Raw genomic sequence first — 25,856 nt, forward strand, 5'->3', positions numbered from 1 at the left:
CCCCAGAGCCCCAAGTTAGAGTGCGCTCCCATCGGCCTCAAGCGCAGTTTCCTTCGTTGTTGACTCATCAGGGCTGAGTCAGGGCAGAGGGGCTAGACCAGGTGTCCCCGCCCGGCATTTACGGGGCATCTGAGAAAACGCATTGTTTCAGGGTTTGTTCCTGAGAGAAACCCACCTCCCTACGTGGGCTGCTTCCTGGAGGGTTCCTCCTTCTGTAGTTCCTGCTTCATCGATTTCTTCATTGTGCGAGGTGAGCAGAAATAAGTCTAAAGATGCTCCTGAGCTGCAGCAGGAAGCTGCCTCTACTTCATGTCACCCCGTTGGCCGTCTGCTCCAGGCTCTTTCTGCCTGGCCACACGGGCCTCCTGTTCTCTCCGCACAGCACACGTCCTCTTACCCCAGGGCCTTTGCACTGAAGTTCCCTTTTCCAGGAATGACTTCCCGCAGACTTCCCCACGATACTCCCTCACTTCCTTCTGGTCTTTACTCAAAAGGCCGCACCAAGGAAACCACGTGATGTTTCCCCACTGCCTCCACGCCCTGCCCGTATTTAAATCACCTTCGCCTGCCTTGGTTTCCCTTCTCAGCACTTAACCACCATCCAACATAATACACGTTTCATTTACTGATTTCCCTCAGTGTTTTTCTCTGCCGTCTACCCTCGAGCATCTTTCTCACTCTGTTACATAGTGTTTTCTGTAATCCCCAGTGTCTTAGAAAAGTGCCTGGCATTCAAGAAATACTTGATGAATAAATGAAAAGATTTGGGAATTTTCTAAAAACTGTTATTTTCCTTGGCAATACTTTTCATTTTCTTTCATGACACGCCGTCTCTGAACCATGAGCCTGGACACATGAAGACATTTAGCTGTGGACGTGGTCACCGGGCTTCCCGACATGGGCCACGCGGCCCCTCCGTCCCTTCCACCCGTCCCCCATGCTGTCCTTCTTCACCTGTCCAGACTTTAACCTTGGCCAAGCTCGCGCCTCGCCGCAAACCCTCCCCCACGGATCCCGCTGATGACGTGCGCTTTCCTCTCCAGTTTAGTCCGCACGGGAGGCTGTAGATGCCTGGATGGGGTGGGGGGGCCGCTTCTTCTGCTTCAGCTCCTGCCCAGGGCTGGCCCACGAGCAGCACTGGTGCCGACTCAGCGTGGCAGCCAGGACTCCTCCGCCAGGACGCAGCTGGGGTGGGAGTCCTCATGGCTGGCCGTGTGAATGCACAGCCCGTCTGCTGAGTCCGCGGGGTTTTATCCTCAGCCTCTCATCCCCAGGGTAGCACTCAGCACGGCACCTCGGACGAGTGTTTGTGATGGTGCTTAGCGCTCCAAGATGGTCTGTGAGAGTCACCTTCCTTTTCTAAAAACTTTTCTTTTGGTCCAAAATTCCATTTTAGGAAATCTCTTCTTCCTTTGCCATGAAGAACACGCCATGGCTTGAGAGAAATGATCAGCCTTTATACTCTTTCATAAGCAATATTAGACCCTCTGTGAGACCTAAATGTGGGCTTTTAGAATGGAAGGAATAAGGGCGATATATAATGAAGAAGAAATAGGTGGTGATAATCATCTCACCACTGCTGGCGTCCGTTTTTGAAGTGTTTCATTTTCCTTTGGGAATACTAATTACTATTAGGTTATGTGGATTCAATTTGGAGTGTTTTCACTCATCTTGCTTTCTTATTTAATCTGTGTACGAGACTGTGAATGTTTTTAGGCCTGAACTAGATCTTTTTTTTTTTTAATCTTTATGTATCTACGTTCTAGCACAGTTGCAGGCACAGAATTAGTAGGACACAATAAATATTAAAGTATGAGGAATGAGTGAATGAATGTGTGAGTGAATGAATGAGCCCTAACCCACCATACTGGGTTACGAGGATGATCTATGATAACAGGTGTGGCAACATCTTACAAGTTGTCACCAGTGTCAATGACATCATGGCGCCCTTCATTGGGACCTGTAGATTCGTGGCTTCATTTCAGGGCAAGGTCAGCAACTTTTGAGACACAATCCCTACCGCTGAGAAGGTTCAAAATTCTCATTATACTCAATCAGGATGCCAAGAGAGAGGTAGGAAAAATCTTCTTTTAAAGCTTACTTACTGCCTACGTATAGGATTTTCTTAATTATGCCTAAGAGCACTTCACTTTTTTAGCTTTGTTGGAAAACTTTTTAAACTGCAAAGTGCAATATTGTTGAATTATTCTGAGTCAGCCAGATGTGGGCTTTGAGCCTGGTTCTTCCAGTTGCCTGTTGCAGACCCTGGGTAAGTCCCTTCTGTCTGCTGCATCTCAGTTTTCATATCTGTAGAATGGGAGCAGTAATTCCTACCCCGTTTGGTTATTAAAGAGTTCAGTTAAACAAATTAAATCATACGAAGTTCCGCTCACAAACTTACCACCCATTGACTGTGTTTGCTTCTTCTTTTAAATTTCTCCAACCGAGTTCAATTAAAAAAATAATAGACCTGATAGGAGTGTGAAGTAAAGAATTGAAAATAGTGGAAAGAGAGCATTACACTGTACTGTACCTCTGCTTATAAGTTTGTTGTCAGAATAAACTCAGTATTCAGATGATGCTACAGCCACTTTCTCTAACTGTTTCATAAATGTAAGAAATGGTCCCATATCACATCGACAATGCACAATTTTATTCTTTTACAGGTAGAGCTGGGGTGGGAAGGTTTAGCTGATGGGCAATAGATGGGTGCTGGCAATCAAACATGAGGCAGGCTTTCAGTGTTTCCATATGCCTTCCTACACCAGGCTCTCCTTGCCTGAAGGGGCGCCTGGTTTCCTGCTGAGGGGAGTTAGCTGCTTGTCCGTCAAATACAGACGGCATCCTGCTCGCTTAAGCGGTTTTGCTAAATAAGAAGAGTCACATTCATGCTCCTCAATATTTCTTTTCCTCAAATTTCTTTAGAACATTTAAGAAAGTCGGCAAGCCTCTTTTGTCCTCAGATTTACTCCAATAACCTTTAAATAATGACTTGTGTCTATTTTGTAGCATTTCTCCCCCGAACTTTCAAGTTGGCAGAATCCTCTGGGCCGCAAAAAAAATGTGTCTCATTATATTCTATGCAAAGGGATTGAACAATAAACTCTGGGAAAGTGTGTAGCTGTAGCTGACAGGATGGCTTGCCTTTATGCAGATTTGAAAACAACTTTTTTTGTCCTTAGTTTACAGCTTCAGTTGGGAATTTTACATGCAGTTGCCTAATTGTGGCAGGCAATGTGTACTTAATCAGACCCTGCTCGCCCCGCAGGTAAGTTGTCATCTATAACTCAGTGCCTGTCCCTGTTGGGTCCGGCCGGCTGTGAAATGTGGCTGCAGCCCTGGGTAGTACAAATGGCATTAATTACCTCAAACAAGCATAAGCCAAATGGAGTCATTGGCTTTAGGAACTAACCATACCCTCCATTTAGATCAAGGATCAAACTTTTATTCTGCCTACTTCCAGGAAAACACGTTTTGTTATGTTTATATTGAGCAAAAGTGTCATCAATAAAATGAGGAAAGTCCCAAATAAACTTTTTTCTAATTTGATTTGCTTTCTATGTAGATGCTCTACATATGCATAAAGAAATCCAGGCTGATTTGTTTTGCCTTAATATCACAAAATGTATAAATTCCTCTTCACTCCCAAGTATATAAATATTAAAGTATGCTTAAAAGTAATAGAAAATGCATAAAGTAGAAATTCTAAAAATTCCAACTTTACCATATGAGTAGTTTACCAACTGAAAAAGAGTGATGAAAAGGACAGCATGTAAATTTATCCGTGGAAATCTAAATGGCCTCACTGTTTACTCCTGGTAGAAATCAACAATGTCTGAGATTTTGCTTAAACCATGTATTTTATTAGGGAGCACAGGCATAATTTAGTGATTAAATAAAGACTTGTCTTCAATTATATCTGAAAAGTAGTTTTGTCCCCAGATGAAACAATCTTTGTGGTTTAACTGCAAGTAGATATCACGGTTCTTAAAAATGCAGATTATTCAATATATGTATTTATTTTAAGCAGGTAAAATGTCTGGGTTATAAGACGTAGCATGGTGGAGTGGCCAGAAAGACCTTTCAGAAATCAGCAGCATTTGAATACTGTTAAAATGTTTAATGTACTGATGCCTTCATTAAGAAAAATGTGACATAATCAATGGTAAACCAGGAATTCAGATAAATTTAAAATTAACCTATATTAGCACTCAAATATCTGAAACCCTGAGAACTCTAAGAACAGGAAGATGATAAGCTGGAGAAGCATGGCCTTTCTTCTTGATGTTCTTCTCATCGAGGCCAACATTTTCTGGAAAGGACAGATGGCAGTCATCTTAGATTTGACAGGCCACATTCATCTCTGTGGTACCTTTCTTTCTTTCTTTCTTTCTTTCTTTCTTTCTTTCTTTCTTTCTTTCTTTCTTTCTTTCTTTCTCTCTCTCTCTCTCTTTCTTTCTTTCTTTCTCTCTTTTCTTTCTTTCAAAAACCCTTTAACAATCTAAAAACCACAAACTTGGCCCACAGGCTATAGTTGGCAGACCTCTGATCTAGTATGTTAACTTGGCAATTCTCCATTCTGGGCTTAAATTATAGAAGAATGAATTGAAATATGTCATGCATCTTTTAGAATCTATAAGTACCAAAGCCACCTTCTTTATGATATTGCATTCTTCTGTCTAAACCACAGGCTCTATTATGTTTATCCTTATATGCTAAGATCCTAATCCAATGCCTGATACATGGTAGGTTTTCAGAAAATACTTGCCGTATAATAGCATTTCTTATTTTCATCTAATCCTACAGTATTGAAAGGGTGACTTCAATTCTGAGAGATGGGTTTTTTTTACAATCAGCCTTAATAGAAATATTTTCTTGGGTTGCCCCATCCCAACCCTACCAGCTTTCTGTAAAATTTAAGGTATGGAACCCAACAGATACAATTTATCAAAACTATTTATTACCTCTATGAGCAATAGTTATGTATAGTGCAAACACAATATTAGTGAAAATAATTTAAAGGTATAAGATAAATTCTTGGCTGCTGATTTTTAAAGTGTGTTTAAGTCCATTTTGTGTTTATTTTTTGGGTACCTCTGATTAAAAAGTAGTGTCTCTGAGGGCAAAACCAGGACTCTTTCTTTCTCTTATTTCTTTCATGCTTCTTTTTTCCTTCATTCCTCCCCTCAAAATGGCAAAGTACTCACTACTCAGCACACAGTGGGGGCTTAATAAATGCTGCAGACCCCTTGCTCTGGACTTCTAGACTGTCTCCAAGATGGTCCTTCTTCTTTCCATTCTCCTTTTTTTTTTTTGCAAAAATGCTGCAACCACTTCTCCATTTCTTTAAAAAAGTATGTATTTCTCAATCTGTCAAATAAACACTATATGAACAATTTAAGATTGCTTTAAATAAATTTATTTTCTCTTTTTCCCCCTTTCTTAAAAAAAATATTGGCACTAAGCCATAAGGCATAATGAGCTAGGGGTTTGCAAAGTTTGATTACAATTGACTAATGCAAAGTTTGATTACAATTGACTAACACGTAGTGTATAATTATTAATTTCTTCTATAGCTAAAAGAAAAGGAAGAGGGCAAAATGTATTACATTCTTACTATTTAAAAACATTTTTTTAAGTCTAGTTGACTTACAATGTGTTAATTTCTGCTGTACAGCAAAGTGATTCAGTTATACATATATATACGTTCTTTTTTTACATTCTTACTATTAAATACCAGCAGAGATCTGCCATCTTTGAAAACACATATGATGTTTATTCATCTCTCCCAATTTAAGGAAGTAAAAGAACCTGGTCTTGTAGATTTTAGAAGCATTTTGTTATGGTACTTGATGCTGTTTAAGACGTTTTTTAACTTGGGTTATAAATGTCAGAGTTAATTTGGCTTCCGTCCACTTCCCTCCTTCTGTGGCCTGAGTTTTGGTGGACGTGAGTCGCGCTGAAGCTTTCTGCTGGGAAGTCACGCAGACTTAAGGGTCTGAGGGGGTCATGAGACTTTGGCTCCCCCCATGCCCCAGCACATGGAGCATGGAAATTTTGGGAATCGTTTTAGGAGCTAACAGCCTTGCTGGGGAACTGAGCTGAGCTGGCACGGCTCCCAGGCAGGGAAGCTCCGTCCTCCCCAGCTCCTCTCCCGCAGCTCAGCATGGGGTGTCAGGGGAATCATTAAGGGGGCGTCCTGGCCTCGGCCTCCCACACCTGCCGGTCCTGGTTCCCTGCTGTAATTTTATGGGCCGTGAGGAGGCAGGTTTGACGCCACGGAACACAGTCTCTGCCAACAGCTGCAGACAAGTCAGCTCACCAGACAGTAAAATGTAAAGAGGGGGAGGGAGAGATAACCTTTGAAGTTTACAAAAAAGCATGACTTTGACCACTTCCTTTTTCCTTTTTAAATTGGTGTCCCAGGTATGTTGAGAGCAACTATCGGCTAACTTTACAAGGAAAGATCCACTTCCGCCCAACACTTAGGGGCTTCGTGGTTCTCAGTCTTTTAATTCCAGAGCTGAGTGGCCTTCCTTTCGGAGACAACGTCTGTAAGGAGCAGATGAGAAGTGAGGCATTTTGGCTGAGGTGTCTATTAAAGGATGGTGCGCTGAAAATACACACCCACACGTATACAGAGAGCTCTCTGGATTCAAGTTTAAGGTTAAAGGGTACAAGCCATCCCTGAGCCCCCTCATCTTTCCCACGTGTTTACTCTGCATTGGGCCTTCAGGCTTTTGTCCTTTAAAGGAAAAACGCTAAGAGAGTGAATTGAAATTATGGCACTATGTTTTCCTCTTTTTTCACATCTCAATTTTAATTTCCCTTTAATGCTTTTCCTTTCTACTTTGCTTTCCGTATTTTTCTCTCTTTGTTTAAGAAAGCAGTCTGGGATTTTCGTTGTTCTGTCACTTTTATACAGTTTAACATGGAATGTCCCGGAGGGTGTGTGTGTGAATCCCATAGCACTGATCTTGGGAAAACCTTGCTGGATTGTGGGGTTTGAGTCTCCAGTTTGAACCATGCACATGAGAAAAGCATAAAAGATTCCTTTCAAATTACATAACATACTTTATATTTGGTAGCTTTGTGATTTCCGGATGTCACTTCATTCATTTTAACAATGCTCTTAACTTTCTGTTTAATGAAATGTAGGCAAAATGGATCAAATTTAGACTCTTTGATGTTCAGTTCTAAAATAAGAATTCGGGTCATTGTAAAAGGCTGTTTCCAGGCCAGCATAATGTTTAGAGAGAACCAAAAAACCCTCACAGTTCTCTTACTTTTTCTTCAAAACTATTAAAAGGAACATAAATACTTGCATCCCTCTTTGTAGGGTGGAAATTAACTTAGAGACCCATCCATGGATCCTCACAGTTCCATCACTGAAATGCTCAGTCTCTTACTACGTAGTTGTTAGACTTCAAACCAATCCCTTAACTCCCTGGGACTCCGAAAATGTAAGGCAAGTGGTCTTGACCTCTTCTGTATGATACCGTAGCCACTAGTCATGCGTGACAGTTTAAATTTAATAGAATTAAGTAACATTAAAAATTTAGTCCCACAGTCGACCAGCCACATCTCAAGTGCTCAACAGCCCTGAGTGACCAGTGGCTATTGTACCAGGCAGAGTGGGGAGGGAAAGTTCTGTGGGACAGCGCTGGCTGGTAAGTGTGTGACACCGTACAATCCGAGAAACAGCACACAGGGCAGTCCAGGCGGCTGGGCTCCAATCACAACCTCCTTACCCTCCCCTTGTTGTTGAAAGCTTGTTGAATCACTATTATGTTATTTATCACAACAGTTCTGCAGAGTCATTGATTCCTTAAACATGTGATGAGCACTTGCTGTGATCCAGGAATTGTGCCTTAGGCTGGGGACATAAAGACAAAAAGCGTCATGCTAGTGTCCTAGGTGCCTACTGCCTGCAAAAGAAGACCAGCAAATGAACAATTCCCAAATGGAGAAGCAACTCGGACGGCTGTACGGAGGGTGCAGGGCATCGTGCAGGGGATGCTTCCCAAGGGAAGCTAAGCCTCAGTGAGGGACAAAAGCTTTGTGCACAAATTATTACATAAGAGCACCATGAGATGCAGGTTCAGAAATGGTGTTGCTGAGTTAAGGCGCGTGATGTATCTACAAGAACTGGTGCCTAAACTGTCTTGTTTGACAATAGAAGAGCATCAATCTTCACACTTTGGCCAACACTGAGGCGTTTCGATATTGCAAATAAAAAATGGTTAGTTTTGCATTTCTTTTATTACCAGTGAGATAGAACACACTTGCATTATTTCACTGATACACGTTCATAGGTCACTTTCATCATCATCAGTTGGGGCGGTGCACACATATGCGTGTATTGATGGTCTGATTTCTACGATCTCTTCCTTGGAGTATTAACCTTGTGCCTGCTGTAGAGTTGCAAAAATTTCAAGTTTGTCAATTCCCTTTTAATGCTTCTATATTTTAAATTTATGGAAGCAACAGATAGTTTTAATTCTTAGGTAATTTAAAAGTTTCACTTTTTTCCTTTATGCTGTATATCTTCCCAAAGCAAATGTTATATAAATACTGACCTATATTGTGGTTCTGCACGTTGGCTGCAGGGGGGATTCCTTTGAGCTTGAAGAAATACGGATGCCTGGGACCCACCCAGCTACCCAGGGAATTCCACCTTGCAGCCACGCGTGAAAACCATGATTCACATTTAAAAAATTTTTTTAAATTTTTATTTATTTTATTTTTTCTCTGCGTTGAGTCTTTGTTGCTGCGTGCGGGCTTTCTCTAGTTGCGATCAGGGGCTACTCTTCATTGTGGTGCGAGGGCTTCTCATTGCGGTGGCTTCTCTTGTTGCGGAGCACAGGCTCTAGACTACTGACTTGTGGCACATGGGCTTAAGTTGCTCCACGCGGCATGTGGGATCTTCCCGGACCAGGGCTCGAACCCGTGTCCCCTGCCTTGGTAGGCGGATTCTCAACCACTGCGCCACCAGGGAAGCCCTATGATTCATATTTTGTAGTAGTTTTATAATTCCATATTCTACGTTTATTTGATCTGACATTATATTTCCAAAATATTTAGCCCTTTGTCTTAAAACCATTTGTTTAATAATGCATTCTTTCCCAACTTCTTTGGAATGCTATCTTTACCACAGACGACACTTTCAAAGACATTTGGGCTTTGTCTATATTTTCTATTCTGTCTGACTGATTCCTGTGAGAGCACGTTACAGTATCCCATAGAATGAATCCTCCCTGGTTACTTTTATGGATGTGGAACTTATGTTTTAAATAGCATTCATCAAGTTGGGTTGATTAAGTAGAGGAGACCTAGAAAGTCATGGTCTGAATATAATAATCGGTAGAGCCACCTGGATTGGTTGGTAGTGAGTTAATATTAAAAGTTGGTTTATTCTTGGCTCATTCGATGTAAATATGTTTAAAGCTAAGTAGGCATAGTTCATTCAACAACTTTTGATGGGGCCAAGACTTTTCCTTTGAGGTTGGGTCTGCTGATGAGTTTCCTGTGAGTTTTCTCACATCACCAACAACTTCAGTGCATTGTCTACATTTTAGATTTCTGGGTATGTGATTACTTAAACACCCCTGGCATCCAACCTGACTGCAGAATCCTTTTCAGACTCTTATATAGTTTTCTCGCTTGACCCAGTTCGTTGGGGGTCTTTTACTGTTATCATGTCTTCCCAAAGCAGTCAACACGGTGGTTCTTTTTGTTGAGAAATAATTCCCTCTCACAGTCATATTTTTCCAGATTATGTAAATAGTTCATTAAATTATAAAACTCTGATTATAACTACACTTGGCTTCAGTAGGAAACAAATACAGATGACCCTTGATAACTATCACCTTGACGGTGGATAGAGCCACGTGGTCACACACGGAGGTCCTGCCACTTGGCTCAGGTGGCCCTGGTCCCTGTTAGTATATTTCAAAGAGCGCTGTGGGCTAACCTGGTTGGTGGGTTCAGTGGGGTTTCAGGGAATTTCGGGGCGCTCGTGAAGTGGGTGTAGCACGGCGCTGGGAAGCCGCGGGGGAACCCAGTGCCCCAGGGTCTGGGAGCACTGGATGTTACTTCCCTCACCCCCCCGTCTGGTCCTGTGCCCACAGGGTGAACTGCTGGGTCCTCCTGAGAGTTCAGTGTGGTAACACCAAGGGACTGTTATGGAGCTAGAACCCTGGGGACTGCCCCTCCCCTCACTCTCTTCCCCCCCCACACCTAATCCACCCCCACACTTGTGTTTTATACCCCAGACTTCAATGTCGCTGAGGTCCAAGCCTTCTCTCCACCTCCACATCCCACGCTGGGCCTGGCCATTGTCATCTGCACCCAGACCAATGGCCTCTGCATCCACTCTTGTCCTTGCTATGTGGATTTTCATTAGGATAGTGGCTTCAAAACACACCCCGGATCATGTCAGCCTCCTCTTCAAAATATTTCTGTGCTGTCCTAGTGCTCTTAAGATAAAGACAAAAACCCTGATCTTGATGGTCCCATGCCTTCAGCTCCCATCTCACTGGCCTTTGGGTCCCGAGGTGGACGGAACAACTCTTCACAGGGAGCCTTGTACAAACTTTTCCCTCCTGCTCCCTCCTCCTCCATCGGCCTCCTTAAAACACGCTCATCCTTCGCAGGCGGGCCTCATTCCTGGAGGAGCCCTTCCTCCTGCCCATCGTCCCCCTGCTATTCTAGGTTCTCAGGTGGGGTCCCCATTTTGCTCACCCAGCTGCAGCTGCGGGTGTATTTCTGTTTGGTTAATAACATCTGTGTCCCCTGAGGACCTCTGGGCTCCCTGGGGACAGGAATCCTGTTACTCGCCAGTGGGCCCACCATGGCTGGCACCAGTCTCAGCAAACGCTCAATAAGTCGTTGATGGAATATTCATCAGAGTGGACGAGAGATGTAATAAAGCCTCTAACAGAGTCTGACATGTAAGACGCACTTTTACACGTATATTTCCTTTTTCCTGTCCTTTTAGTCAATCAAACAGGATCATGTTACCTATTAAATGAAATATTCAGCTTTGGGCCAACTGCCTCTGATGTGGAGGGAAATGAAATGGCATCTCCCTTCAAAATGATTTCTAGATCATTCGATATAAGCGAAGCTGAGAAAATGTCTTAGCAGATACAAAGACAGTACATTTTCTACAGAAAAGTCGCAGGAGTATCCTAAATGAGCACTGAGTCAACTGCTCTCCATAAACCTTCATCCTCAGTAACAAAGCCTCACAGTTGCAGACGATACCAAATTGCAGCTTATTTTTAATTATATTAGACTTTTTTCTCCCCCGTGGAGAGCGCGGGGAAGCCAGCCTCCCTTTGATCCCGGGTAGGTATGTTAATGCTGGAACAACAGGAAGCCCCGCCCGGACCGGATTGCATCCCACCCCCTTGGCCACCTTCACCCCGCCTGCTGCCACCCCATTCATCTACTCGGCCTGATTAAGGAAACCGGCTCCAAAGGGCCCAGGCCCTCGGTCGTGTCTACTTCAGCTGTATCCTTTCGAAGGAAAAAAATACTTTAAGGAAGAAAAGTTGAAGTGATTCACAGGTTAATTTGAGTCGACAGTTAGTCTAAGATCTGGAACTTTTAGTTTCTCTTTTGCAGGGTCTGCAAACCTTTCTGTAAAGGGCCGGGGCAGGGATGGGGCACGTCTCACTGTGCTGCTGGGAAGCTCTCAGCCCTGACTCGGGCCCTCCCCGGGGGCGCTGCTGGCACCACACCCCGCCTCCAATCCTCCCCCGGCCTTCCCCAGGCCGCACACCCATCCTCCCACCTGGAAGATTCCACGGGCGGGCCACCACTCCCAGTGCTGCCCAGCCGCCTGCTGGGCTAAGTCGGATCCCTGGAGGGGTGTTGGCAACCACCCTCTTGTCTCACTGGCCCGAACTTTGTCTCACCCTCCGCCCTCTGACTTTGGCATTTACATTCCAGGCTTTAAGGGTTTTCCCACCACTTAACTCTTCTTTTTTCTCCCTCACCTGTTCAAAGCGTTCCCGTCAAAGACCACCCGAAGCCGCACCCTCTCCACTGTTTCCCACCTTCCCTTTCCCCCAACAGTCCAGCTGCCCGCTGAGAACATGAATCTCCCTTTGCCGGGGTCCACCTGGCGTCCTCCTCACCCTGTCTCCTCCCCCTAGCTGCTTGCAAACCCCGACAGCACAGAACACTTGTATTCCTTTGGCATCTTCCCCGGATACGACAGGTTCGTTACACGCTGAACGAGCAGAATAAATCACTGTCCGTGACTTCACGTGCAGGGTCTGTGGATCTGCGTCCCCTGCGGTGGCCCGGGGAGGCCTGGCCACCAGCCACCGTGGTTGCCTTTTAGGTAAGAACTCCCGGCAAGTGGAAGCATATCCAGAAACATAAGCCTGGGAGTCAAGTGTCCTCCAAAGTAGGCGGCTCAAAATTTCCCATTCAGGGGAGGGAGAAAGCGTCTATCCATAATTTTTTTCTAAAAATAAGAAGGGAATTAAATGTAACCCATTTAATATATAGGCTGACCCCAAGCTCACTGCCCCGTGTGTCAGTGGGTCACACAGCGCCAGGGCCGGGCCAGGAATTGCGGGACCTGGAGTTTATACAGCTCTGGGGACAAAAGTGGGATTTGAGGAATTCTTTACCAAAAAGAATTCATACTGGTCAGTGAAGTACCCTGAGGCCACCCAGAGCATGGACGGTCAGTCTGAATGTATTGGTGGGCTATTGGAGGTGACACCACGTCGAAATACTTCTCTGCAGGTTGGTGAACCGCCTCTGCTCCCAGGAAGTATTTCCCACGTCCCCCATTCAGGCCACAGTCCAGCAGCTGAACCCCAGGGACAGCCAGCTTCTGGTCGAACTCTTAGGTATCTGTGCAATGCCGTTTTTAAACACTTTGAATATCACCCATGGGTGTATACAATAAAGATATATTCTTAAGAGTAAATAATTTAAAAATTATGGAAAATCAGTGAAAATGCAATTGCTGATGTAGTGACAGCTTTGACAGGAATTACAGAGAATGAGTCTGGGGCAAGGTTATAGATACAGCATCATACGTGAAATCAATTCTTTGCATCATTCCTAGGTAAGCTCACGCAGAATGAGTGGAATCCAGAAATGGGCAAAGATATGTAGGCTATCATTAATCTGATTATAAAAATAAAACATAAAATATGTCAGGATTGTTATAATGGCATGTGTCATGACATGGGCCCTGGCCATGGCACTCTCGTACCTCACAGAGGTTACTGGTTCCTTCTGAACGGAGCACTTGGAAGATTTCAATGTTTGATGAATTATATACCTTTCTCCTACACAGGGAAAGTGTTCAAAATTTGCTGACCTTTTCTGTGATGACAAATGACTGCTAGATTGCTACCTTTTAGAGTTAAAAAGAAAAGTCTAACCAAGATCCTTCAAAGCAAAGATAAAATTATCACATTTTATTATTTTTAACTGCAGTCCATAGTTTGCATCAGGGTTCACTCTTGGTGATGTATATTCTATGAGTTTTGACAAATGTGTAATGTCCTGTATCTACCACTTGAGTATCATACAGAGTATTCTCACTGCCCTAAAAATCCCCTGTGCTCTGCCTGTTCATCCCTCCCACTCCTCAGCCCCTGGCAACTAATAATCATTTTACTGTCTCCATTGTTTTTCCTTTTTCCTCCTGTCTTATAGTTGAAATCATACAGTATGTAGCCTTTTCAGATTGGCTTCTTTCACTTAGTAATATGCATTTAAGGTTCCTTCATGTCTTTTCAAGGCTTGATAGCTCATTTCTTTTTACTGCTGAATCATATTCCATTGTCTGGATGGACCACACTTTATTTATCCATTCACCTACTGAAGGGCATCTTGGTTGCTTCCAAATTTTGGCTGCTATAAACATCTGTGTGCAGGTCTTTGTGTGGACATACGTTTTCAAATCTTTTGACTGAATACCAAGGAGTATGGCTGCTAAATCATATGGTAAGAGTATGTTCAGGTTCATAAGAAGCTGAAACTGTCTTCCAAAGTGGCTGTACCATTCTGCACTCCCATCAGCAGTGAATAGATCCTGGGCAGCATGTGGAATTGTCAGTGTTCCAGACACTGGCCATTCTCACAGGTGTGTAGTGGTATCTCATTGTTGTTTTACTTTGCATTTCCCTGATGACATATGATGTGGAACATCTTTTCATATGCTTATCTGCCACCCGTGTATCTTCCTTGGTGAGTTGTCTTTTAAGATCTTTGGCCCAAGATGCAAGAGGGAAGAGATATGGGAACATATGTATATGTACAACTGATTCAGTTTGTTATAAAGCAGAAACTAACACACCATTGTAAAGCAATTATACTCCAATAAAGATGTTAAAAAAAAAAAAAGATCTTTGGCCCAGTTTTTAATTGTATTGTTTTCTTATTGTTGAGTTTCAAGTGTTCTTCGTATATTTGCAATACAAACGCTCAGATATGTTTTTGCAAGTATGTCTTCCCAGCCTCTGACTTGTCTGTTCAGTCTCGTAACAGTGTCTTTGGCAGAGCAGAAGTTTTTAATTTTAATGAAGTCCAGCTTATCAATTTTTTCTTCATGGATTGTGCTGCTTTTAGTGTAGTATCTCAAAAACTCATTGCCAAAGCAGGGTCACCTAGATTTCCTCCTACGTTCTCTTCTAGAAGTTTTGTAGTTTTGCCTTTCACTTTTAGGTCTATGACCATTTTGAGTTGAATTTTTGTGAAAGGTTTGAGGTCTGAATCTACATTTTTCTCCCCACATGGATGTTCAGTTGTTCCAGCATGATTTCTTGAAAAGACTGTTCTTTATCTGTTGAACAGCTTTTGCTCCTTTGTCAATGATCAGTTGCCTGTATTTGAGTGGGTCTGTGTCCTGGCTCTTTTCTCTAGTTCGTTGATCCATTTGTCTGTTCATTCACCAATACCCCATTGTCTTACCTTTTGTAGCTTTACAGTAAATCTGGAAGTCGAGTAGGGTCAGCCCTCTGACTTTCTTTTTCTCCTTCACTATTGTGTTGGCTACTCTGGGTCCTTTGCCTTTTCATATAAACTTCAGAATCAGTTTGTTGATAATCACAAAATAACTTGGTAGGGCTTTGATTGGGATTTTGTATTGAATCTATAGATCAAGTTGGGAAGAACTGATGTGTTAACAGTATTGAGTCTTCCTATCCATGAATGTGAAATATCTCTCCATTTATTTAAATCTCCTTCGATTTCTCAGTTTTGTAGTTTCCCTCATATAGATCTTGTACATATTTTGTTAGATTTATCCCTAAGTACTCTTTTCAGTGCTAATGTATTGTGTTTTTAACTTTAAATTCCATTTGTTCACTGCTGGTATATCAGAAAGCTGACTTTTGTATATTAACTTTGTATCCTATAGCCGTGGTATAATCACCTAATTTGAGGCATTTTGGGGGGTCAATTCTTGGGATTTTTTTACATAGACAGTCAGGTTATGCATGAACAAAGACATTTATTTCTTCCTTCTCAACCTATCTACTTTTTCTTTCCTTAATGCATTAGCTAGAACTTCCAATACAGTGTTGGCTAGGAGTGGTGAGAGGGGAAATACTTGCCTTGTTCCCGTTCTTAGGGGAAAAGTGTCTAGTTTCTCACCATTAAGCATGAAGTTAGCTGTAGGTTTTTTGATGTTCTTTATCGATGAGGAAGTTCCCTTCTATTCTCAGTTTGCTGAGACTTTTTATCATGACGGCTATTGGATTTTTTCAAATGATTTTTTGGCATCTATTGATGTGATGTATTAAGTGATTTTTGAATGTTGAACCAGCCTTGCTTACTTGGGATAAATCACACTTGGTCATGGGTGTATACTTTTTAAATACACTGTTGGATTTGATTTGTTAATATTTTCTTGAGAAAGGTTTATTTTATTTTATTTTATTTTTTTGCCTACAGTTATTAGTTTGCTCCAGCACTATTTGTGGAAAAGGCTATTCCTCCTCTACTGAATTGCTTCTGCACCTCTGTCAATTTGATAATTTCATTCTCTAGTCTGTTTCATTCATCTGTGTGTCTAATCCTTACCAATATCATACCAATATCATATCAGTCATAGTCTTGATAATTGTAGCTATAGAGTAAACCCTAATATTGGGAAGAGTGATTCCTCCCACTTTCTTCTTCTTTTTCATTTTTTTGGGGACTGTTCTAGGGTCTCTCCCTTTCCGTATAAATCTTAGAATAAACTTGTGTAAGTTTACAGAAATTTTGCTGGACTTTTGATAGAGATTCCATTAAACCTATGGATCAGTTTGTGGAGAATTGACTTCTGATACATGAGCATGACAAGTCTCTCCAACTATTTACGTCTTCTTTGATTTCTTATATCAACATTTCATTGATTTCTATATTTGACTTCTGTTTTCACTTATCCATTTTTAGGATATATCCATGCAATTAATTTTGTGTGTTTACCTTGTGTCCTGTAATCTTACTAAGCTCATTTATTAGTTCTGGGAAGTTTTTTGGTAGATTGCTCGAGATGTTCTACATAGACAACCATGTATCATCTACAATACAGACAGCTTTATTTCTTCCCCACAAAGGTGTATGGCTTTATATATTTTTATTTTTCCCTCTTGTTGCGCTAGAACATTCAGGGCCATGTTGAACAAGAGGGGTGAGCACAGACATCCTTGCCTCACATCCAGTCTTAAAGGAAAATAATTCAGTCTTTAACCTTTAATTGTGATATTGGCTGTGGGCTTTTTGTAGATACTCTGTATGAGGCTGAGGAAGTTCCTCTCTCTTCCCAGTTTGCTGAGAGATTTTATATCACTGGGTATAGAATTTGTTCAAATCCTTTGTCTGTATCAATTGATTTCTTAGCCTATTGATATGGTGGTTTATGTTGACTGATTTTTGAACGTTGAACCAGCTTTGCATATCTGGAAATTCTACTTTTTCATGGTATATTAATTTTTTTAATACATTGCTAGATTGGATTTGCTAATATTTTGTCGAGAATTTTTGAGTCTATGTTCATGAGAGAGATTGCTCTGTACGTGTTTTTGGAGGGAGGCTATCTTTCTCTGCTTTTGCTGTCAGGTAATATTAACCTCATAAAATGAGTTGGCAAACATTCCTTCCTCATCTATTTTCTGGAAGAGATTGTATAAAATTTTGTGTTAATTCTCACTTAAATGTTAGATAAAATTATCTCGTGAAACTACCTGGGTCTGGGGATTTGTAAATTCAATTTCTTTAATGGTTTTAAGACTTCTAAGTTTATCTTTCTCATCTTGGCTGAGTTTTGGTACTTCGTGGGTTTTGAGAAATGATCCATTTCTTCTACGTTGTCAGATTTATGAGTATAAATTTTACAGTATTCCCTTACTATCATTTTGATGGCTGAAGGATCTGTGATGATATTTCCTGTTTCATTCCTGATGTGGTGATTTATATCTTTTTATTTTTGTCAGTATTGCTAGAGGTTTATAGATTTTATTGAGATTTCTCAAAGAGCTACCTTTTGTTTCATTGATTTTTTCTATTGTTTTCCTATTTTCAATTTTATTGAGTTACACTATTATCTTTATTATTGCCTTCCTTCTGCTTGCTTCAGGTTTCTTTTGCTTTTCTTTTTCTAGTTTTCTGAGGTAAGAACTTAGAAAATCGTTTTGAGATTTTTCCTTTCTATGTATGCATTTAGTGCTATAAATTTCCCTCTTAGCTGCATTTCACAAATTTTGATATGTTGTGCTTTCATTTTCATTCAGTTCAATTTATTTTAAAATTTCCTTTTAGACTTCCTCTTGGACCCATGGATTATTTAGGAGTGTTGGCTACTCTCCATGTTTGAAGATTTTCCTTTTGTCTTTCTGTCATCAATTTCTAGCATGACTCCATCTGTCATTGATTTCTACTATGACTCCATTATGATCAGAGAACAAACTCTGTATGATTTCAGTTTTTTTTTTAATTTGCTAAATTAAAAAAAATTATCCAGGATATGGTCTGTCTTGGTGAATGTTCCATGGGTGCTTAAAAGGAATGTGCATTCTGCTGTTCTTGGGTGATGTTGTTTTATGACATTGCTCAGTTCTTCTGTATTCTTGCTGGTTTTCTGTTTAGAGGTTCTATCAATTGCTAACAGAGGGGTCATGAAGTCCCTAACTATAAATGTGGATTTCTCTTTTTCTTCTTTAAGTTCTTTCAGTGTTTTCTTCATGTTTTTGAAGTTCTGTTGTTTGGTGCATACATGTTTAAGATTGCTATATGTTTTTGCTGAATTGATTCTTTACTCATTGTGCAATGTTTCTCTTTGTCCCTAGTGATTTCCTTTGCTCTGAAGTCTACTTAATCTGATATAATATAGCCATTCCTTTTTTGATTTTGCATTATATATCTTTTTTCATCCTTTTACTTTCAAACTACTTTTGTACTTAAATTTGAAGTGAATTTTGTGAAGACAGTGTATATTTGGGTTGTGTGTTTCTATCCATTCTGCCACCCTCTGTTGTCTAATTGGTGTATTTAGACCCTTTACATTTAGAGCAATTATTGAAACTTAGGGCTTATGTCTGGCATTGCAATTTTTGTTTTGTTTCTTCTGTTTCTCATTCCTCTGTTTCTCTTTTCTTGCTTTCTTGTGGATTACCTCAGCATATTTTAGAATAGCATTTTTATTTATTTATAATGTTTTTGATCATGTCATTCTATATAGTTTCCTTAACGGTTGTTCTAGACATTACAACACATATAAGTAACTCATCATAGCCTCCTTATATCAACATCTTACCACTTTGAGTGAAGTATTGAATATTTAGTCTCATTTGGGTACCTTTAACCCTTTTCTACTTTTTAAATAAAATTGTCTTAAGCATTTCCTCTATACACATGGAGCACTACATCGGATAGTGTTGTGTTATAATGTTTGCTTCAACCATCAAATCTAATTTAAGAATCTCATGAGAAGCATAGTCTATTATTTTTACCTCTATTTTTACCCAGTGAATTAAACTGCTAGAGCTTCCATAGCAAAATTCCACAGATGGGGTGGCTTAAACCACGGAAGTTTATCTCTCACAGTTCTGGAGGCTGGATGTCCAAGATCAAAGTGCCAGCATGGTTGGGTTCCTGGTGAGAGATCTCTTCCTGGCTTACAAAGGGCTTCCCTCTCCCTGGGTCCTCACATGGTCCTTCCTTTGTGTGAGAGCACCCCTGGTGTCTCTTCCTCCTCCCAAAAGAGCACTGGTCCTATAGGGTTAGGGCCCCACCCTTATGTAACCTTACTTACTATTTTAAAGGCTCTATCTCCAAATATATTACATTGAGGGTTAAGGCTTCAACATAAGGACTTGGGGGGAACATAATTCAGTCCATAACACTCAACCATTTCTTTTCCTTTCTGAGAAAAAATATTGAACATCTCAAGAATTTGTGTATCATCTGGTGCAGGGGCCATACTAATCTTCTCTGCATTGTTTCAGTTTTAGTATATGTATTGCCAAAGTGATCCTTCCAATAGTTTTTTGAATACTTAAATAATTCTTGTTGATTGAGTCTGTTTCTCACCATAGAATCTGTTTCTCACATAGATTTTTTTATCTTTATAATATATTGAATAGATTCATTTTCAAAAGCAAGTTAACATCTGCTTGTCTATGTTGACTAAATTTCTACATGTCCTTAAAACATTATAACTTTACCAGTGTATTGGAGCAATTGGTGAAATTTAGGATGTAAATTAGATAATAGCATTATAGCAATATTCAGTTCTTAAATTTGGTCATTTTACTGAGGTTATATAAGAGAATGACATTTTTATTGGGAAATATATGATGAAATATTTAGGAGTAAATGGTCATTATGTCTGTAACTTTCTCTTAAATGGTGAACTAATAATAATAATAGTGTAATTATATGTATATGTACACACATATATACATATAAAAACATATGTAAAGAGAGAGAAAGGGAGGCATAAAACATGCATTTTATGTTTCACAATATGAAGTATGTTTATAATTGATACATCTAGCTGAAGGACTTATGGGAGTTCATTGTACGATTCTTGTACCCTTGTATAAGTTTGAAATTTTTTCAAAATAAACAGTTAGAAAAACCTTAGAGTTAAAAAGATAATTCCCTCTCAACTTTACCTGGGGATATCATAGATTCCAAGATAAAAATGGCCTTAGTTCTATTTTTCTTCAGTATATTAGCATTACTAGTAAAGATAGAATGAAAACAAAACTACAGTGCTAACTGCAAGTATAATCAATAGTCAGTATGTGTTTCCAAGTACAGAAAACAGTTCAACAGAATTTGTCATTTTTGATTCCCTTGGACGGTCCAGTAATATTGTTTAAGATGTGCAGAACCTGTGGGAAAGCATCCTCTTCATAAGCCAGTTAACAAGCTTGTTATGAATTAGAAATCATTTGAGACAGAAACCGTAGGCAAATAAGCTCTCTGCAGCTGAAGATTGGAAGAAATCCAACTAAACTCTTATACAGATACGGCAGCGGATTGGATGGTACTCTCATTAAAGTGGGTAAGCCCATGAAACACTTGTAAACAAGAGCAAGTTTCTGGAAATGGAGGTGACTGATTTGACCCCTTCAGTGCAGGCAAAATTTCAAAATGGGTTGAGAATATGAATACAGGTCATAAAGGGAAAGCAGGTTAAGTGACCTAAGATCTAGATTGCAATATCTAGACATATTTGAGAATGTTTATAAACTCTGAGATACAAAAAATTCTAGACTAAAACAAGGAAATAAAATATTTGAAAACCTTTACATTTGTTCTGCCTGGAGGACTGGAAAGATAGGCCTACTGGGGTGGGAGAGACTAGATGCTTTCTGGCAAATACACTGATCCCAAGGTTAGACAGAGCATGCATTTGGCTCCAGGACTTTGGGCCAGTTTGAGAGGGAAGGGACTGAGCAAGACCGGGCAGGCTGACCTGGTCCTGAGTCCCAGGTACAGTGGGTTAGCACAAGAGGACCAAAACTAACCAGAGTTTCACTGAGCATCTCGTGTACTCTGAAGTTTTCTTCATCTGGGTACCTTGTACCCCAGAGCAATACCAGGGTACTCTTAGTAAGGAAGAAAATGGGTGACAGGTGTTGGGTGGGCAGCCAGCAGTGAGGCCACCAAGCGAGAGTCCTGGCCACCCGCTGGGCCTGGCAGTGACCCCACACCGACACCAGGCAGGTGGCCGTGAAGCGCCTGTACCTGGTGCTCAGAATGCTTGTAGAACCAGCAATGAGAGGAACCAAAACAAATAAGCAGGAAACCGTCAGTACTGTTATAGATCTGATACATTGCATTCATACTTAACCAGAGAACAAGAGACCAAACACAGCTGCTGTCATTCTGCATAAGACGCAGTGCCATCATAATTCAGAAAGATAGGTTCCGGCACCATCAAACCAGAGAGAAGATGCACACATCTTAAAACTGGGGATGAGAAATTATTACTGAAATTTGGGTCTTAGCCACACTGGGCTGCATTTGGAATCTTAACCTTAAATCACAGGGGACCTTGCTCCTTGGCCTGGTACAAAACAGTAAGGCAAGTTTCCCACTTTGTAAATTGTGGTGGAAATTGGAGGGACACAGCTCGGCTGACAGTGTTAATAAACTGTGGCATTGAAGGATATTTGTAAAAAGATATCTCACATTTCCCTCTAAGGGCCTTCTTTCTCGGCTTACGGAGTGGAGGGAAAAGTGTGAACAGCGAGAAACTGCAGACAAGTGACCCCGAGGCCCAGAGAAGGTGAGTTGTGTGCGTGTGTGTCCTTCACTCTCTGCTGGACCCCTCCACACTTTCCCCCCCGTCCGCCTCCTTCCACACTGGGCCCCATGTGGATTCATCTGGTTCAGCCTGAGAGAAGGCCTGAGGTGGTAGCGGAGAAGAAGAAAAGAAAGGTCACAGACGAATGCTTTTCTTTATCATGAGAATACCCACAAAGCCTGGCTGAGGGCTGGGCAAAGTTCCCATCCTATAGGTGTTCCTAGGGGGCTATCTTTACTGATCTGGAGCCTCAGCCTCGAAGACATATATATTGGCTCAGTTTCCCAAAAGCATGTCGAGGTCACGTTAGGATAACCTGAGCCATATTTGAGCTTCTTAGGGTGCATGTGAATTCTTGAAACTTGTGGAATTTAATGAACAAACTTTCTTCCAAAGGCTTACTGTCATGGATTATGAAAGCTAGCATTGGACTCTGTTTAATTCATTTACAGGCTATAGGTTAAGGGTGTAAGCTCCAGAATTCTCCCAAACTCAGAAAAGGGTCAAAGACCCACACCTATAATACGTACTTTTATATGCACAGATGTGCAAATGTACAAGCACACAGCTGCATCTCTTGTCTGTCAAATGAGGGAGTTTGAGAAGATGATCTTCTTAGAGACTCATTCAGACTGTAAAATGCCATGAATATACATGTCTAGAAATCTAGGGACCAGATACCACCACCCCAGTGGGACAAGTAAACTGGAAACACACACACACACTTACTAATGCCTTTCATGTGTAAAACAAATCTTGTCCTATCGCTAGTATAGTCTAGCTTTAAATCTCATTCTTTAAGCAAAGACTATAATGGTAGGTCGTATGCACATGCTCTGGGGCTGTCTGAAAGATGGACCCATCTCTTTCCTTATTTCCGGTTTCTCTTCCTGAGTCATCCTCGGCTGAACGAGTGTCCCCCAAATGTGCTGGATCAAAGTGGTCACCGGGGGCCCCTGGTAGAACGTGCAGTTCTAGGCCTTTGCCTGAAGACTCTGATTTAGTTGGTCTGTGTTGGGACCCAGGAATCTGTATTGTTTTCAAGCTTCTCAGTGAATTCCTGTGATGATTAGACAAACTTGAGAAATCCTGAATCAACACATCTGGCTGTGACCACTGGTGCTGATTCGATCCGGCAGACATGAAATTAAAGGATGTTTCATGGTCACAGAGCTCCTTCCTTGGAGCACTGAATGAGAATGAGTTCCGAGTTATCCATAAAGTTTCCTCACCAAGGTCTTAGGGTTTGAAAATGCAACACTCTGCCATTGATTTCTTAGTCCTTCCGTTCTTCTGCCTTCCTGGTCCTACTTGTTTCTTGGTTTATTTTCATCTGTTTGGAATTTTCTCTAACCTGAAATTCTATCACATGGGATTACTTTAGCTTTCCAGCTATTTCTATGTTTTTGGTTTTTTAAAAATTTCTCCTCATCTTCTACACTTAGAGTGATGTAATTTACATCATTATTTTTGGATTTTTAAAATATTGTCTCAAATACTGCACTTGATACCACCCTTAATTACGCTATGCTAAATAATATCTTTTTGTTTATACCAATCTTAGCCTGGGGATCTAGCTGTCTGTCAGATGTTTCTGCTGTCCAATGGCATCGGTGTTATCTTGTCAACTAATTTATACTGGAAGGCCAAGGCAGAGAAGTCTAAGTATTCATAGCATACCAAGAATATTTTGACATGCATCCAATAGCATTATAAATGTAAAGTACGGAGAATAGCTGCTGGGTTTACTCATCATAAGAAACAACGTTACCGAGTCCAAGGTGCACTGCTCTGCATGACAGGCCAATAAATCGAGAGACGAGTTGTTGGGACAAGGAATAGCGACTTTATTCAGGAAGCCAGCAGACGGAGAAGGTGGTGGACTCGTGTCCCAAAGAACCATCTTGCCTGAGTTAGAATTCAGGCTTCTTTTATACTAAGAGGGGAGGGAGTAAAGTCAAACATTTCCTGGTTCTGGCCCACCTCAGGAGGGAATGTGTTAATTTCTTCCTTCCTGCAGTCATTCACAGAAGGGCCTGGTCATAATGTTTCCTGTGAGCTAAACAAGGTATTTTAGCTTAATGCTCATGACCTGCAAGGCAGGGTTCCCAAAGATGGGCCATTATGTATAATTTAAGCTTACTGGCAACATCCCTTTAGTGATTAACTTGTAATAGAAGACAAAGGTCCTTCCCTGTCACAACAATGCAGTGCACACTGTGTGTAATACATGAATCTGTGCGTCAGAAATATAAAGAGGGATAAGTGCCCATTTTGACAGTCTTAAAGTCTAGCCTTGGAGGTAAGACATGAACATAAAAAATAAAAATAAAACATTTCTTTCAGAACAAGACTATCTGTAAATCAGATGAGAAGGATTCTCGAAGTAAAAGATATCTTGGTCACTTACATCAGATGTATTCCACTTCCCTTGCTAACATGGAGTTCTCCAGGAGGTAAGTCCCTTTCTAACACATGCATGAATGCCTATTCTGAATACCTTTTGCACAGTCATATTCATGGTGTTTTCACAGGTATATGAAAGAACTGTCACTCCACAATATGGTTTCAGAACTGTTTCCCAGTAAAAGAAGCGTCATAAATAATCCATAAGAAAGTAACCAGCATAGTGTAAATCTGAAAAGTAAACAAAAGTAACCCCTGTCCTTTGAGGTCGCCGGGACTGTAGCGGGGGAGGGTAGAGAGGAGAGAAGGGGATGGCTATCTTGGAGGATCATGTAACAGTTCCCTTGGGACTGCAAATTGTTAAAGCCTCTTAACTCATACAGATCTAAAATCAGCGTTGCTCCCACCGAACACGCAAGATTCCAGCAGAATAGAGCTGAGTCCAGCCAATGCACCAGGGGCTCGAGGGTGTAGCCCTCGGCGAACAAGACGCCCTAGCTGGGCACGGGGTGGGTGCAAAGTCTACATGTGCACGACTGCGTGATTGGTGGGTAAGGTGAACACAAAAGCAAACACTGAAAAGACACATACTGTGATAATGGCAGCGAGGCGTAGAGACTGAGGAGAGAAGTTTTCAAAACCTCTGTGCCGTCGCCCCCGATGCCTCGCCTGCCGGGGCCCCGAGTCCCACAGCGCAGGCGCCTACACGTGGCGCGGCGTCTGGTGTCGCAGGAGGGGCTGTGACGTGGAAGGGCACTCGGGCTGGAGTGCTAGCCGACCTGGTCAGGGCCGGGCTAGCGTGGGGCTGCCGGCAGTCTGCCCCGGGTCCCCATGCGTGTGTGTGCACACTTCCTCACCTGAGTGGGGAGGTAGGCGCTGGTCCCCCTCTGCCCTAAGACCGCACTCCTGAGGACGCAGCGTGCAAGGGGCACAAAGGGCAGAGCCTGGTCACGCCCCGAGCGAGCTGCAGGAGTGGAACTGGGGTCATCGGCCCGAAGCCCGGCTCTCTCCAGCTACCCCCGCAAGCAAGCAGAGCACTGGGATGCCTGGTGGGAGGGCCTGGGGGGATGAGGCTGTAGGCAACTGAGGAGACACTTGCTTTTCTCCTTAAAGCCAGTGGGAGCAAGGCCACCTCAGAATCAGGATGAATTAGGATGATGGCAGCCAACGCTCAAACTGCCGCCTTTTCCAACAAAGAATTCCAAAGCTGCACCAGAGGTGTTCACCTCTTCCTGGATGTGCAACAGGGGAGAAGGGGCGTTTCCGCAGAGACCCCGTTCCTTGGGTCAGAGCTTTGCTCAAACTGAAGGTCCTCTTCCCTTCCCCAGAAGCTGCACCCTAAGCAGGCTGCAGCCCGAGACCACCTCCGGGAGGTTTCCCATGAAGCAATTTCACAGACGTCCAGCTGGAAGGATCCTGCAGATTCTTGGGCAATGGAGTGACTTTCTGGTCATTTGCAGAGAAAAGTGTCTCCCTCTTTTAGTGGCCAATTCAGGCCCCTGCTATTAGCATTTGAATCAGGCAGCCGTGCTGTTTTGATTGAAAAGAGAAACCCAGCCTTTGTTGTTGCAATTTAGGGGCGTAAGTAATTTTCTACCCTCCTTTAATCAAGGCAAATAGTTGGGGAAATGGCAATCTATGGGAAAAGTGTGGTCTGGCCTCG

At 41.9% G+C, this 25,856-nt stretch overlaps 1 non-coding gene across 1 annotated transcript; it reads right to left on the bottom strand.

The window, feature by feature from the left end:
• Positions 1-19,396: 19,396 nt before the first annotated feature.
• LOC118905564 lies at positions 19,397-19,501 on the bottom strand. The gene has a single exon (XR_005022269.1). It is a non-coding gene; the product is annotated as a U6 spliceosomal RNA (small nuclear RNA).
• Positions 19,502-25,856: the final 6,355 nt, after the last annotated feature.

The sequence above is a fragment of the Balaenoptera musculus genome, chromosome 12 (assembly GCF_009873245.2).
Source record: "Balaenoptera musculus isolate JJ_BM4_2016_0621 chromosome 12, mBalMus1.pri.v3, whole genome shotgun sequence".
Taxonomy (NCBI): domain Eukaryota; kingdom Metazoa; phylum Chordata; class Mammalia; order Artiodactyla; family Balaenopteridae; genus Balaenoptera; species Balaenoptera musculus.